The following is a 15,807-nucleotide window of genomic DNA, read 5'->3' on the forward strand; positions in this document are numbered from 1 at the left end:
TAGGGTATATTTAATTTTTAGAGATTATATTTAATTTTATAGAGATTATTTAAGTGTACCAATTTCGTTAGCTAGCTTTAAATGTTAAAGAAAATTCTGAAGCAAAATTTTTATTAAACACTGGTTAAGTACCTCCCGTAATATTTATAAATTTAGAATACTTTTAAGAAAAAAAGATAAAGATAAGATCGCAAATTAATATTTAAGCGAGAGAAAACAAAACGCGCTCTAATCTGAGAAATTACGATTGAGGTAGAAAAGTGTGCAACATACTAAAACTTGTTTGATTGCCGTAGAAAACAGACTAGAGTTGAAAGAGGATTATCATAAGCATCTTCAGGTTTCAACTAGGCATTATCATAAAATAATGTCCCATTATGTAATTAAATTGATTTTTAAAAAATTAATACTCTGTTTTTACCAACAACTTATCCAAAAGGGGCTCAAAATATATAAATCGGTCTAAGATTATTGAATTTCAGTTATTTAATCATATTAATCATTGACAAACAAGAATAATACTAGTTCATTTACTTCTTCCTTCATCAAATACTAAAACAAAGAGTACTTATATGAAATAACTGGATAAGGATTCTGTATTAAGTTCTTGAATGCCATAATAAAGTACAAGAATTTTAGTTTAACAAAAAACAAGGTTTTAACGTTTCTTATTGTGTGCATGAGATGGCGCCACAAAAAGAAATAAATTATTCACAATGTTCATTTCCCTTGTTATGACAAGGAGATTTTGTCACATTACACCTGAGATAATAGAATCGGGAAATGAGGCAATAATTTTTCTCCTCCACAACTTTTGTTTTTGTTATTCCAATCGTCAGAAACAATATCACTGTAAGTTATTTACAATTGAATCTTTTCCTTCTGTCAATATTTCGGAAAGATTTCACAAAATGTAAAATTCTAATTATTTCCTAATGCATATTTTTATGAAATAAATAAAGGTTAAAATACCAATATTATATCAACTTATTAACACTAGAAAGCCTGAATCTTAGTATTGTATCTACATTGCCCGAAAGCAGTCAAAATGACAGGAGTAACTAATATGTAAAGATATTACAAATAGTTACTTGTTTAAACTGAATTTACTGAAATGTGATTAAAATTAATTTTTTTAAATATTATTTACAGTTATGTAACAAGTTATTAGTAAATATTAACAATAAAAAAGAATTATATGTTGTACAAAAAAAGTCACAAAATTCTAAGAAATTGTGTCATCATTGTTTTTCTAATTGAAATTAAAAATCAGTCAAAATGACTTCCTTGGGTAATATAGTGTTAATAAATAATATGTTTTTAAAGAAAGGCATAATAAAAGCTCTAATTCATATTGTAAATTGAAGACGCTAAAAGGTTAATTTCAATTTATTTGTACAAGTTATTTAATAAGGTATATAAAAATATATATGAGTTAATATTTAAATAATAATAAATATCTTTTTTTTCTTCGAAAGATTTAATTAAAAAATTTAACTCTGATTCTTTATTATATTTTTTAGTATCGAAAGCCTGTTTGTTATACAGTGTACATGAGAGAGAGAGAGAAAAATTCACCTTGAATAACTTTTGATCTAATGAGGGGATTTTCAGTCTAAAGGGTTCGAGGGGGTGCTCTCAAATATGCTAATTAATTAGTGAATACGATGTTTTAAGTTACGAAATCAGATACAAAAACTTACTTTCACTAAATAAACTCACCTTTTTCTCTACCGATTTGGATTTCTGTCCCTCAAAATATCAATAGTTTATAACTCCAAGGTTTGGATCCCTTAATGCTATCCTTACTTTTTATTTCGCTCCATCTCGAGAATTTTCAAACTAATCGAAAAAAAATTTAAAACAAGTATAAAATTCGATTATCCAAAGACAATTCCATGCGAAAAATAATTTTTTGACATTGAAATTGTATTGCAAAATACGATATTTGAACGAAAATGGTTGAACAGTGCCTGAGAAATCAAATTTTAAAAAAGTCGTATATTTATTCAGTTTTTTGCATTTTTTGTGCACTGTGCAAAATTATGATAATTTTCCTTTCCCAAAAATTCATGAATTAGGTCCTATTTTTTTTATTTATTAAATCTCTCCTCCCCTTTGTCACAAAGTGTCACACTTCACCATATGTCACCTTGTCATATGTCACTCTATATTATATTAGTTCAGTATGTTATATATCATCGGTAAAATTTTATTTTTGAGCATCAACTCTGTGCTTTTATGGCATTTGTGACAGCAACGATGGTATTTATTTTGAAGAAAAGTATAATCTGGATAGGGTAAATCAACCAGTGAAGGAACATTTCATATATATTGATTAAAAATAAGAATTTGAAAGTTTTTCTTTAGATTGATTAGTAACAATAGCTTACTGCCAAACAATAGGAAGTCATCCAGCAATGTTTTAGATTATTTGGTCACATAGACTTCTCTGGAAAATTTTTTAAATTTGTTATTATCTCAGCAACACCATGTTTCTTTGAAAAAATTATAAGGTGTGTGTTTGTATTTATATGTTTGAAGTGGAATTAATTGCATGTAATAGTTTTATTTTTCTCACTGTGAAAATAAGAATTCCAAATATAGTTATTGAAGTTGCGTTTTATTTTTTTTTAGCATCATAGCATAGTAAAGTACTGAGATAAGGGGGTGTTTATTCACTGGATCACCAAACGATGAAAGACCAGTGAAGGAACAAGTGTTCCTTTATTGGGTTTTTTTCTAAGTTAATGAAAATAAAAGATAAACTCTAATTTTCTTGTACCTTTAGTGATGTTCCGCATCAAAAGTATGTTAAAAATACGAAAAACAACTTCTAACCAGTGAGGGAACAGGCATGCTCCTTTACTGGGCATAGATTTCCCAGTGAATGAACAGTATGTGTTAATATGTTGACACTTTAATTTTCAATTCCTGATTACAAAAAAAAGCTAACATTTTCCAAGTACTTATATGTTATAATTTCAAGAATAGGCTTGTTTTTAAATATTTGTATGGCTTATAAAATCATAAAGAGCATTAAAAATAACCAAAATTAAGTGTTCCTTTACTGAGTGTTCATTCACTGGAAAGAGCTGTTCCTTCACTTGGTCTTCTTACTACTTGTTATTTGAACCTCCAAAACTTAAAAACAATATTATGTAAGTTCTCTACAGTTTTGTTACATAATTTGCAATGAGTAGCAAATATGTTGACACTGTCATCGAACTAAAATTACGAATTTTGAAATTAATATGATTTTTTAAAAGGCAAGCGAAGCTTAAGTGTTCCTTTACTGGTTAGTTTACCCTACGAGCAATATAAAAATATTAATTATGTGGTGTCACACTTATATTTTTCAGTGGTGTCACACTTATAAATATTTTTTTCACCAGGGGTGAACGTATGAACAAATAATGTATGCATTTAAGAGCTACTCTAAGACATACAGTAATAATTTTTTTTTCAATTCCTACTATTAGTTCACACTCTCCCTATAGGTTCAAATTTTCATCCCTATAGGTTCAAATTTTCATCCCTAAAGGTTCAAATTTTCATCCCTAAAGGTTCAAATTTTCATCCCTAAAGGTTCAAATTTTCATCCCTAAAGGTTCAAATTTTCATCCCTAAAGGTTCAAATTTTCATCCCTAAAGGTTCAAATTTTCATCCCTAAAGGTTCAAATTTTCATTCCTAAAGGTTCAAATTTTCATCCCTAAAGGTTCAAATTTTCATCCCTAAAGGTTCAAATTTTCATTCCTAAAGGTTCAAATTTTCATCCCTAAAGGTTCAAATTTTCATTCCTAAAGGTTCAAATTTTCAATCGTTCATAAAATATTTTTTATTCATTCACTCAAGTTCAAATACATTTTTTAAAAACTTGTACTCGATGTCACTTGATGTTAATACAGTTTCTTCAAATATTAATTCATCAATTAAATTTAGTTATTGAATTTTTTTTAATTATTTAATAAAAATACTAAAAAAAAGCTTTTCTTTGTTGACCTAAGTAGGAATTTACTTAGGATACTTACTTAGGATATTACTTTTATATGTATTACTTGTTTATTTAGTTACTAGTAGGATGTTTGCACAAATGAATGACTGAATACAAAACTATTTCATTCATAACAATAAATGTCAAACGAACGAACGTCACAAACGTTTCGCGTGTAACTCTTTTGTTGCATGACAAACATGTTGTTTTAACTTTACATAAACATGTTTTTTTTAGCAATTTCATACTGCTTATCTCAGGTTGCAGCGAAAAACCTCTGCAGTAGGAGAGCCATTCCCTCTGCAGAGGATCAAAATTGTGATGGCATGCCTTCGGATCATCCTCCGCGATGTTTCCCAGACAGTCGCCAATAGCCCATTGTGCAGCTCTAGTGAGATGCAAATAAAATATCTACGTGCCTGTGGATATATTTTTTATGATATAATTTTAAATAAGACTATTTAATTCAGGATGCATACACGCACTCTGATTCTAAAAATAAAATTGGTCTGTAAATCAGATAGTCTTTATAGGGAGAATTTCAAGACTAATTCGGATTAGTAGAACAGAAGTGGATAGAAATTAAACATTTTCAAAATTATTTAATATAATTCGCAGACAAATTTTCCTCGTTACACAAATTTAAAAAAATGCATACATTTTGTGACTTTCATCTCTGTAGAAGGACAATGTACAGTAAGATCTTGGCGTGTTAGGTGTCAGAACAGAGGCTTTGGATAGACAGCGATGGCGGAAGCTGACTGGGACAGCCTTAGCATGTTCTAGGCTGTAGCGCCGAAGATGGGGTTTAGCAACAACAAACTCACGCCATTTCATACTCGGTAGCGAACGATTTCCTGGCGATATCTGAACTTTATGCTTTCAGAAGATAGAATAATTTGTGAATAATGTGAAGGCAAGTGAGTTTTGTGTAATCATTCTCGATTATTGATTTATAGACTTCATTCTTTTAAGTATTTATGATTTAATGTTCACTTGAAAGATAAAATTTATTGGGTTGTTCAGCTATTACTCCACTCTTTTTAGGTAAATTTAAGCAAGCATATAATGTCATCATACTAAAATTAAGACTCTATTTTATTTTATAACCGCCGTTGAACTGCCATCCCAATTTGTTGGGTTTACGACTACTAATGTTCAACTACGTAACCTTGCAATTTTGAACCCAATCCAGAAGAACTCCTGGATCAATTAAGGGAGAGTCGGGTAGCCCCGCCCACTTAAGGAGTATTGCTTATATTTCTGTATAATATTGAGTAATAATTAAGGCCCGGATTTTGATGACATTTGCATTTTTTGCATTTTTGGACATTTTTGGTCTTTTAGAGCATTTTTTTAAATTTATAGGGCATTTTTCTTTAAATGTTTGGGCGTATTTTGCATTTTAATGCATTTTTTTAAGTTTTTTGTTAATTTTTCCAATTTTTATTATTTTTTTTATCAATTTTCATTATTACACTGGTTTCCAAACAATGAAGAAAATCTATAGGATATTAACAGGTGAAGCAAAATCTTTTCAAATTGAAGAAGAATTGTCAGTAAGTGAGACCGTCTTTTTCAAGTACACACCTATAACATCAGTAGACGTTGAAAGAAGCTTCTGCAGGAATGAAAATTTACTTTTAGACAAGAGACGCTCGTTTACATTTCAAATTATCAAAAAACATTTAATAATCCAATGTAATTCTGATATTTAGTAATATTATGAGATGGAAGTTGTTATATTCACTTAAGTTTCTATACAAAATAAAAATATTTTGGTGTCAATATATTTTCCTTTTTTTGTTATTTTAGGATATAAAACATATTTTTCAAACTTTAATGAACGTAGAACAAGTATTGCATTGTTTTATATTTTTTAAATGACTCATAATAATTTTAAAGAGCAAAACATTTGTTTAATTCTATATTTTTACTTTATTTAAGGCATTTTTTGCGCAATTTTTGCATTTTTAAGGGCAATTTTTGCATTTTTAAGGGCATTTTTTGCCCTTTTTAAGGGCAATTTTTGCACTTTTTAAGGGCATTAGTTGAGATTTTTTAGGTCATCAAAATCCGGACTCTAGTAATAATCAATATTTTTGTATGTTTCTATTGTTTTACCATCTAATTAAATAATGCAAAAAGAATAAACCAAAAAAAGAATAGTTTAACTTAAAAGAATAAAAATTTAAAATAACATGTTTTTCATCTCTTTTCAAAATGTGTCGGGTAGCCCCGCCCAGTTACAAAAATTATGTTTTTCGACTGCTTTTTCAGGTGTAAATGAAAGTGACCAATGTATTGACAATAAATAAACCTCATTTATCATTTTTATCACAAAATTATTTTATTTATTACATATTTATATACTTTTAGTAAATTCTATCATTTAATAACAACAATATTTGTTGTTAAAAATGCATATAACATTCAAATTTGAAGCAATAAAATAATAATCTTTGCAACCGTACATTTATCGACGAAATAAAATTGGGCGGTGATACCCGACATTTATGTGAGTTTTTTTGTAAATTTGTAATTACTCGAACAACTTTTCACATATAAACTTCTATCTTTGTGCAAATTAAACTTAAGACTACATACTTTAACGTTGTACCACAGATTTCACATAAAAATACTGTTATTATAATTTAAGAAAGTATTGTGACTAACGAAGGAAGTTTACCTTACTATAACAAATAAGATAATGTCTCTATTAACAATTTTTTTTTACCTTCCTGAACTTATTTCGAGTTCTGTAATTTTTTTATAATATTGCGCAAGAGCTCTGTAAACTTTCATTAACATTTGTTTGTTTTATATTTATTCCCTTTTTTTTTTTTTTAAGAGAAGGGAGGTACAATAAAGAGTTTAACAAGGCTTTATTTTAAAAAGAGTTTCTTTGTTCGTTGTTTTATGATACAAAAAAAGGAAATCTCTAGAATAGCTTGATGACTAGTTCATTGTATTGAATATGTTTGTCTGTATGGAATTCGTTTGAGTCTTTTATGCATGAAATATTTATTTCCTACAGCTGGTATACAACATAGAATACAAAAACTATATTTTTCACTTAATTTTGCAATTCTAATATACCCGCCCTCCCCCTCTGGTTGCTCTTCAATGAAAAATTCGAAAATACTTATAAAAAGACTTTTTTTATTTACTTTTACACGTAGGGGAGAGTCGGGTAGCCCCGCTCACTTAAGGAGTATTGCTTATATTTCTGTATAATATTGAGTAATAATCAACATTTTTGTATATTTCTATTGTTTTATCATCCAATTAAATAATGCAAAAAGAATAAACCAAAAAAAGAATAGTTAAACTTAAAAAAATAGAAATTTAAAAAAACATGTTTTTCAGCTCTTTTCAAAATGTGTCGGGTAGCCCCGCCCAGTTACAAAAATTGTGTTTTTTGGCTATTTTTTCAGGTGTAAATGAGAATGACCAATGTATTGACAATAGATAAACCTCATTTATCATTTTTATCACAAAATTATTTTATTTATTACATATTTATATACTTTTAGTGAATTCTATCATTCAATAAAAACAAATGTCATACTTTTTATCATTATTAATGTATATTAATATATTATAATATTAATATATATTTATATTAAATATTTAACGAAAATAATTTAATTTAAGTAACAATAATTAATAACAATAGTTGTTTTTCAATATAAACTTATTTGATTGATCTCTTCTTATAAACTTAATATAAAATACTTCTTATAAAATTACAAATTCACTTTTATATTTTGATTGCATTCAAATGCTTCTGTAGATTGATTTGTTCACAAATAAATGAAAATAAATAAGTAAGCAAATAGCTTATGATAATATTTATGATTTCTTGATATTAAATTTAATTTAGATACATCAATTACATTTTAAAAATATTTAATTTTTCATTTTTAAATATATAAATTTATGTTTCATGTAATATTAAAACATATATTTGTAGTTAAAAATGCATATAACACTCAAATTTGAAGCAATAAAATAACAATCTTTGCAACCGTACATTTATCGACGAAATAAAATTGGGCGGTGATACCCGACATTCATGTGAGCGGGGCTACCCGAAATCCAATTTTTTTGTAAATTTGTAATTACTCGAACAATTTTTTACATACAAATTTCTTTCTTCGTGCATATTAAACTTAGGACTACATACTTTAATGCTGTATGTATAGAAAAAATTATTTTTTTAGTATTAAAATGAAGTTTAATCGAAACATTCAACCAATTTTTCTTAATTTCATGACTACTGTATTCAACATATTTTCAAAACTATTGTTTACCATGTTAACAGCTGCATAAATACTTGAAACTTTGAAAATAATCTTTTTTTAATACAACAATTAATGTCCGATGGCCCATTGACTTGAAAAAATATTCTATACACATGAAATTGACTGTGGGCGGGGGTACCCGCTGGGCTGTGCTACCCGACTCTCCCCTATATGAAAAATATTGTTGATAATTTAAAAAACAAGTTATATAAAAACAATTTTTTTTAAAGTCAATTCCTACTTAGTTATTTTTATTGTTATGTTATTTTTTAAAAAAGATGTGAAAAAAATGAATCGCTTATAGTAAAATTTAAAACAATGGCTGACGCTTAATCAATCAGAAAATTCCTTTTCGTTTTTTGCTCATCCCTATTTAATGAATGAATTTATCATAACTTAAATAATGAATCATCCTTATCACAAGTTAAAAAAAATGTATTTGAACACTTGAGTGGTTGAATAAAAAGTATTTTATGAACGATTCAAAATTTGAACAATATATAGGGAGAGTATGAACTAATAGAAAGAATTGAAATAAAAAAAAATACTTATTTGTAACTTTTTAAGCAATTAAAAATAAATATTTTCAGATATATTGAAAGGGTCCTGGAACATGTCAGGGGTATTTTCTATATTTATTTTTGTTCTAGTTATTTAAAAAAAATTTCAGTCATTTACGTATATTTTAACACAGTTCATTTGCATTTTTGCGATAAATTATAAATATTTAGATAGATAAAATAATTTTTGTTTGAACGTATCATTTTAATTTTTATTAAAACTTAGGAGTTAAAATTGTTCCTCATGTCACAAATAAATCAAAATTAAATAAAATAATGAGAATTCATTGGTATTGCTTCAAATGAGCGAATTTTGAGAGTAAGAAATACTTCATTTCTAATAATTTTTTTTTTCCAAAAACATTTTACACTCTGGTTTTTGTAAACAATAACAAGTTTTTTTTTCAAGCGAGTAAACATGATTTGGTTCTGAATATGGCAAGGCTTAGAAATCTTTATATAATAAATATCTAAAGTTGTACAAACGTTTTAGGAAAATTACTAAAAATTGAGGTTGAACGAAGGGAAAAAAATAAGGAAGGAAAAATACACTTAACAAAAATGTAAACAGCTCGAGATCGGTGTTAAAAAGAGGAAAAGCCCATATTTTTCGTAAAATTTCTATTAAATCGTTTAAAAAGAAAAAAAATATTCCAATGCCATGTGGTAAAAATTGTTTTCTTCATACTTTTAACGATAAAACGCTTTTTGAAAATTTTGATTTTTTCCCCAGATATTTAAGAAGAAACAACTGCAATCAACAAATGGTTAGTAGCTTTGGTTGTTTTTAATTCCCGATAACTCATTCATAACCTAGCTTAATCAATTAAAAACATTGGCAAAATTACAATTTCTTTTCCATACCGCGGGAAAAAAATTTCGTCACAAATTCTCTTTCTCCTTCATTAATAATTTAAAATTCAAAAAAAAAAAAAAAAGAGTAAGTTCAGGCGAACCTAGAGTAAAGTTTCAATTGCTGGAGAAAAAATACTTCAAAATATTAAAATGCAAACAATTTATTAGAAGAGAACTTCTCCGTTACGTAACCCTAAGTTATCATATCATAACTCACTGAACTCACTATTTATTTACTTTGAATTTTAAATTAGTTATGAAGGAGAAAAATTTTCTCCCTCGGTAAATTTCAAAACCGGGCAAAATCAAAGTTGTAATAAAGAAACATTATATTTTTATAGAAATTTTGTAAAGAAAAGTTTGATTAAATGTATCGAAAAATTAAAAAAAATATATGTAAGAGAAATGATTTCAAAAAATAACTTCAAAACTATTTAATTTTGACAATGTTTCTTTTTGTCATTGAAGAAGAGCATAATTTAAATAAATTGTAAAAACTTCTATTGTGAACAGTTTCACCAACTGAGTCACACGAAAGAAAATTGCATTGTTAAGACTGATTTATTGTTTCGTTGACTTGTTATTGTTTAATTTTCGTCTCTCGTACTACTACATCTTCTTTCAAGTTCAATGAGTCGCACTTTCGCTGTTGGGGTTTGCTCATCATAATTATATTACATTCATTTTTAATGACCTTCTTAAATGATCCGCTGATCACATTACGTTCATAAGACGTAGAGTGATTTAATGACTTTTTGAATGATTCAAGTCTTTCACTATTTAAACTGGAAACTAATTATAAAGCGAAGTGTATTATTATTTGATATCTGTTGTTATCCGAAATTCACACTCTAAATAACACTAAAAGCTCGATGCAATGAGTAGGACTAACTAGAAGTTCGCTGCTGCAACAAGTTTTCAGGTTACGGTCAAAATGCTAATATTTAATAAACAAAAGTTGTACGTCTATAACGAGCTAAAAATCTCTAACATCCAGCAATTGCGAATTTTTTTTTTCTTTTTGGTTGGAGAGAAATATGTGGGGATGGTAGCTATCGACAATGTCAACCTTCATACAAACTATACATAGACTATATATGGAATCTATACATACAAACTATACATAGAATCGAGTTAACATATCTTATTTGCTAGTGAATTGGAATTATATATTTTTGTAGTTGTAGAAACACTACAGTAGGGGAGAGTCGTGTCAATTGTAACATTTGTTACTTAACTGTTTTTAACTAACAAAAAATCCAATATATTATTAGTATTAATTGACAGACGAGTAAAGTAGACTATCCTCTACTAGAAAAAAAATTAAATACCTGATTTTAAATATTATTATATTAGTTATTAACAATTTTTGACAGTCGTGCACTTGTTACAATTGTCCCCACTTACGGGGTCAATTGTAACAGTTCATAAATTCAACTAAAACATAGTTAATTATACATATTATCATAGTTGCGATATATTTTTTTATTGATCAAAATAGTAGTGATATTTTTGGAGTAAAAATAATAATGAGCATTGACCTAAAGAGTTCAACTTTTAACTTTAAGGGGTTAAAAATTTTAATTTATGCTGTGAAAGGTGACAAATAAAATAATGCACATGCAACATAATATAAATGCTATAGGAAACTATTGGTGCTTCTTAAAGAGTTAAGTAATGGTTTGTAAACATAAGATTATTTATTTTCAGCTGTTACAATCGTCCCTTTACTTATTGTTACAATTGTCCCCAAGACGCCATTTCAGCTTCATTTGTTAAAAACAATGCTAGTTAATTAGCAAAACTAATCTTTTTTTATTGAAATGTTAATTAAGGTGTCCACTTACATATTCGGTTACTAATTTTTATTTGTTTAAACAAAATTACTTTGTTACAATAAAATATTCTAATACCAAAAAAAGCACTTGCGTGACGTGAAAATATCTTTTAAGATGTAACTCTTTCAAAAGTACATAAAAATGGTTGCCATCAGGGGTGTACATGTAGATTTGTTAAATACACCTTGTGCACCACCTAGGAACCAAATCTAGAACCCGACACTCGAAATTTTTGCTCTGTTACAATCGTACCCTGTTACAATTGACCCCACTCTCCCCTACTCCACCAGAATTATATCTGTGATAGAATTCGATGAATGGATACAACTAGTAGATTCATTGCTTTTTTTGTGAGAAACCGGGAGAGCTGTATTACGATCGAAGTACTTTCTGAGTGCTGATCGTGAGAGTTGAATTAAGTTCATGGTCGTGGTCGCTCCTGTGTTGCCTTAAGCCGTCGAGTGTATACGTTGTACGTTGTGATCGAGACTGAGTAACAACAGCGCGAGGAGATGGATAATGTCGCAGTCACAAGTAGCAAGTTGACTATTCAATGTGGACCATCCATCGAAGTAGGCGTGTTCATATCGAAGTGGGCGTGACTCTCAAGATAGGCGTGTTCATATCGAAGTGGGAGTTTCTGTCAAGATAGGCATGTTCATGTCACGTCCGAGTCTCCAATGTGGGGATAGTAGTTATCGACAATTTCAGCCTTTATCAATGAAAAAGGTAACCCTCCATAGAATCGAGTGAACATGCTTTATATACTTGCGAATTGGAATTATATTATTTTGTAGTGGTAGATACACTACAATCAATGAGCCTCTTGTTTGTTGAGTACGCATCTACAACGCTGACTTAGTTCCAATTTTTTTCTTCTCCCATTTGGAAAATTTCCCAAATATTCTATATTCTATAAGCAAACAGTGGTCTACTATAGATATGAATTTCATATTAAAATAGTTGTTCAAAATAAAAGGGAAAAATGTGTCTTTCATCTTTCAGATTTTATTACTACAGTCTCGTTATTCTATTTAACGAACTTCCATTTTGCGAATTTCTCTATTGTGAGAATTTTTTTCGAAGAATCAAGAACATTTTGGAAATTTCTTCGTAAAATAACTTCCAAATAGTGAAGTGATTTTTCTATTTATCGAACTTTTCCTTGAGATCCACTTTCCTTATTTCCCAAAATATTTCAAACTAGTTAACAGATTATATGGGGGAAATGACCTTGAGTTGATTTTGGAAGTCAGTTTACTTTTATAGAAAGCGTTAAAATCTCTTCCCCTTTCTTGTTTGCATTTCAAACGAAAAACTCAAACAAAATGAACGGATTTTATCAGTAGCCATTAAACTTAACAACGCATGTGTTAATGTATTTATATGGAACGCATGTAGTATGTCTAGAATTACTTTTATAATAAATGTAGCTATAATTTTATACTTAAATTTAGTTTTTTTAGTTGAAAATGTATATAGTATGATAGTGTAACACTGGATAAAGTTTTGCTCTATTCTTGCCTTCCATGCAGATGTCTTTTATGGTTAAGATTGATAAAATAAATAGTAGATACTAGTTTACATGATAAAGGTGTATCAATTGCTACTTGAACGATAGCTAGTGTTTCGGCAAAGGGACTCTAACCCATGATCCACTGGGGATATTTTACGTCAGCACTGTGGTTGAAGCAAGCCGGATGCGGAATTCGTTTCGACCAGCCATCGTTGGGATTCGAGCCCAGTTTAAATCATTGGAAGGCGAACGCTCTATCCCCTCAGCCATCATAGCTCTTCCGTACTAAATTTAAATTATGCCATTAATTCAGCCTCTTTTGAATGTTATGATGTATTTCTTATGCCCCTGTATCAAGAATTCGGAGCAGCGTTCCCGTCGCTTTTTTGAGTGATTAACTTTACAATACCTTTTGTTTTGTCGCTCAAAAAACATCTGACTTAGAAATTAAAAATTACGAAGATGGGTAGAAAAATGATCAGGGAGTAGGATGAAACAAAAAATATAATATTGGACAATTAACAGTTCGAAAATTATTAAAGGTTAAACTTGCAGTTAAAAATACAATGCAGACCGCTCTTCAGGCAGTAGGAAATGTAGAGCCCCTTGATTAACTAGTTTCGTTTGAATGTAGTGGAGTACAACTGTTTCATACTTCGACATCATGAAATTCTGCTCTTATTTCAAATATTCACCATTTTCATAAATAAATAAAAATTACTGAAGGTTGGCTAATTGTGTTCACATATGGTTATAACGGTTTATGAAAGTGGTACACTATCTTAAATTTTTTAGAATAATTTGTTACCTCATAACACAGATTCATAAGTCTTCTTTTTTCTAGTCATTAGAATATTTTTACTCGATCTTTAGCAACCAGCGACTGTGTATGCGTGATTTTATTCATACCCTTGTTTTTATTCCGTCAATGAGATTTTCAGACATACTGGTTTTTATGTTTATCGTTTATCAACGCTTCTTGTTTCACACAAATTTCGGTAACGTAGGTGTGCATGAGGCGTGGTCATTAGCGTTACGTGCTAGGATGCAAAGAAATTGGTAGACCGAGAGGTCCAGGGTTCGAACCCGGTCAAGGAACAAATTTCAGTATCGTAAGATGGGGTATTAAAAAAAAACATTAGGTTTCACTGCGGGAGGAAAGTTGTAGTTTTTTCTGTTTCTTTCGGTAATCAAAATAGGAATTGATATCTTCAGTCCCGCTTTACTCAGTAGTAGTGCTTAGATTTCAATAGACTGTATAAAAATTTTGTTTGTTTTCCTTCCTTAAATTTTAATTAGCATAATGCAATAATACATATTTATTTAGTTTTTTTTTTAAAGATACATGCATACGGGCAATTTATAAAAAAATATAACTTAAAGAAATCGATGTCCTTAAAGAATTCCAATTAGTTTCCAAATGATTAAAAAATTATTTATTATTTCCTCATTTTACTTCTTTTTTAGTTTTTTTAGTCATGATAACGTAAAAATTTTAAGTTTGCTGTCATAAACTTTATTAGATAAGAAAAAAAAATCAAAAACAATATTTTTTCTTCCGATAAATTTAATTGCATTAAAACGTACGTACACTTATTTTAAATGACGTTTTTTTTAAAGATGACATTTAAATTAAATTAGTAAATTTCAGTTATCTTTTAATGGAAGAAAGATGGCTTGATTTAAGAGTCAATTATGTAAATTTAAAATATATTTTACACAAAATTTTGACCCTGATAAGAATAAAAATAGCTGTTAGTAAATAGCGTAGTTGTATTATTATTTTCATTTAAAAAAAAAAAAAAAAAAAAAAAACAATAGTTGAAACATTCTTGAAAATAAATGTCATAGAATAATCTCCAGATATAAATCTCTCCTTTTTTTCCTTTGGATTGTACGTCAGAACATCAGAATAAGTTTAAAGTAAGTGATTTATGATTACAGAAAAAGTAATCACTGCAACAAAAAAAAAATTCTGTTTAGTTTGTAGAAATGTTTGACGTAAGCTCGTATTTTACGCTGTTAAAAAGAACCGCAACATTGTTGCTATTCTTTATTACGTTTGTTTCATTTTTGTTCCTTAATAATATTATTTTCCCAGACAATTACCGACATAATTACACAAATTATTTCATAATGTTTTTATTTTAGCAAAGGTTGCTCACCTTCAAAAAGTTTGCAGTAGCTTGACGCTTACTTAAGCACTATTTAAATTGAAAAGAAAGCTAAAATAAGTAACATCTATCAGAAATTTTTTCATTTTTTATTATTTGTAAATAAATACTGAAAACTTTTTTTATATCTATATCCCGCTTACCGTACATTAGTTCATTAATGAAGAAAATTTTAAATTCGTTGGGGGGTTTTGTCCCATAGACCCTCCCTAAAACTGCGCCACTGAATTGAATCAAATGTTTACAAATCAAAGGTTTCAATATTTTTAGAACTTTATTTTGACTGCATTGTTTTTTCAATGCAGCGAGTAGGTTTTCTCTTAAAAGAATGAAAACACATGCTTATTTACTTAAATTAAATGTAACAGAAATAAATTTTATTAATTAAATTTATTTATAGAAGAAAAAAAGCTTTTATTGCACATATGTGTGTTAAAAAATCTATTCCTGTGTTAAACAAAAAAATATAAATAAATAAAAATAAAATTTTTAAACTTTTTTTATTTCTATGTGTTAGATTTCGGAAGTTGCTGTTTTTGAAAATAGATTCGTTAAGCTTAT

At 28.4% G+C, this 15,807-nt stretch overlaps 1 protein-coding gene across 2 annotated transcripts in view; it reads left to right on the forward strand.

The window, feature by feature from the left end:
- Nucleotides 1-727: 727 nt before the first annotated feature.
- LOC107449777 (uncharacterized) overlaps nt 728-15,807 on the forward strand; it is a 36,697-nt gene continuing 21,617 nt past the window's right edge. Inside the window, exon 1 of one of the 2 annotated variants that reach the window (XM_016065423.4) lies at nt 728-852. The gene's annotated coding sequence lies outside the window, so the exon portion shown is untranslated. Of the gene's footprint in view, nt 853-9,601; nt 9,631-15,807 lie in introns of those variants that run through there. The other variant, XM_071183625.2, reaches the window with a different exon arrangement.

This window comes from Parasteatoda tepidariorum, chromosome 3 (assembly GCF_982258835.1).
Source record: "Parasteatoda tepidariorum strain Cologne lab strain chromosome 3, Ptep-v5.0, whole genome shotgun sequence".
Lineage (NCBI taxonomy): Eukaryota > Metazoa > Arthropoda > Arachnida > Araneae > Theridiidae > Parasteatoda > Parasteatoda tepidariorum.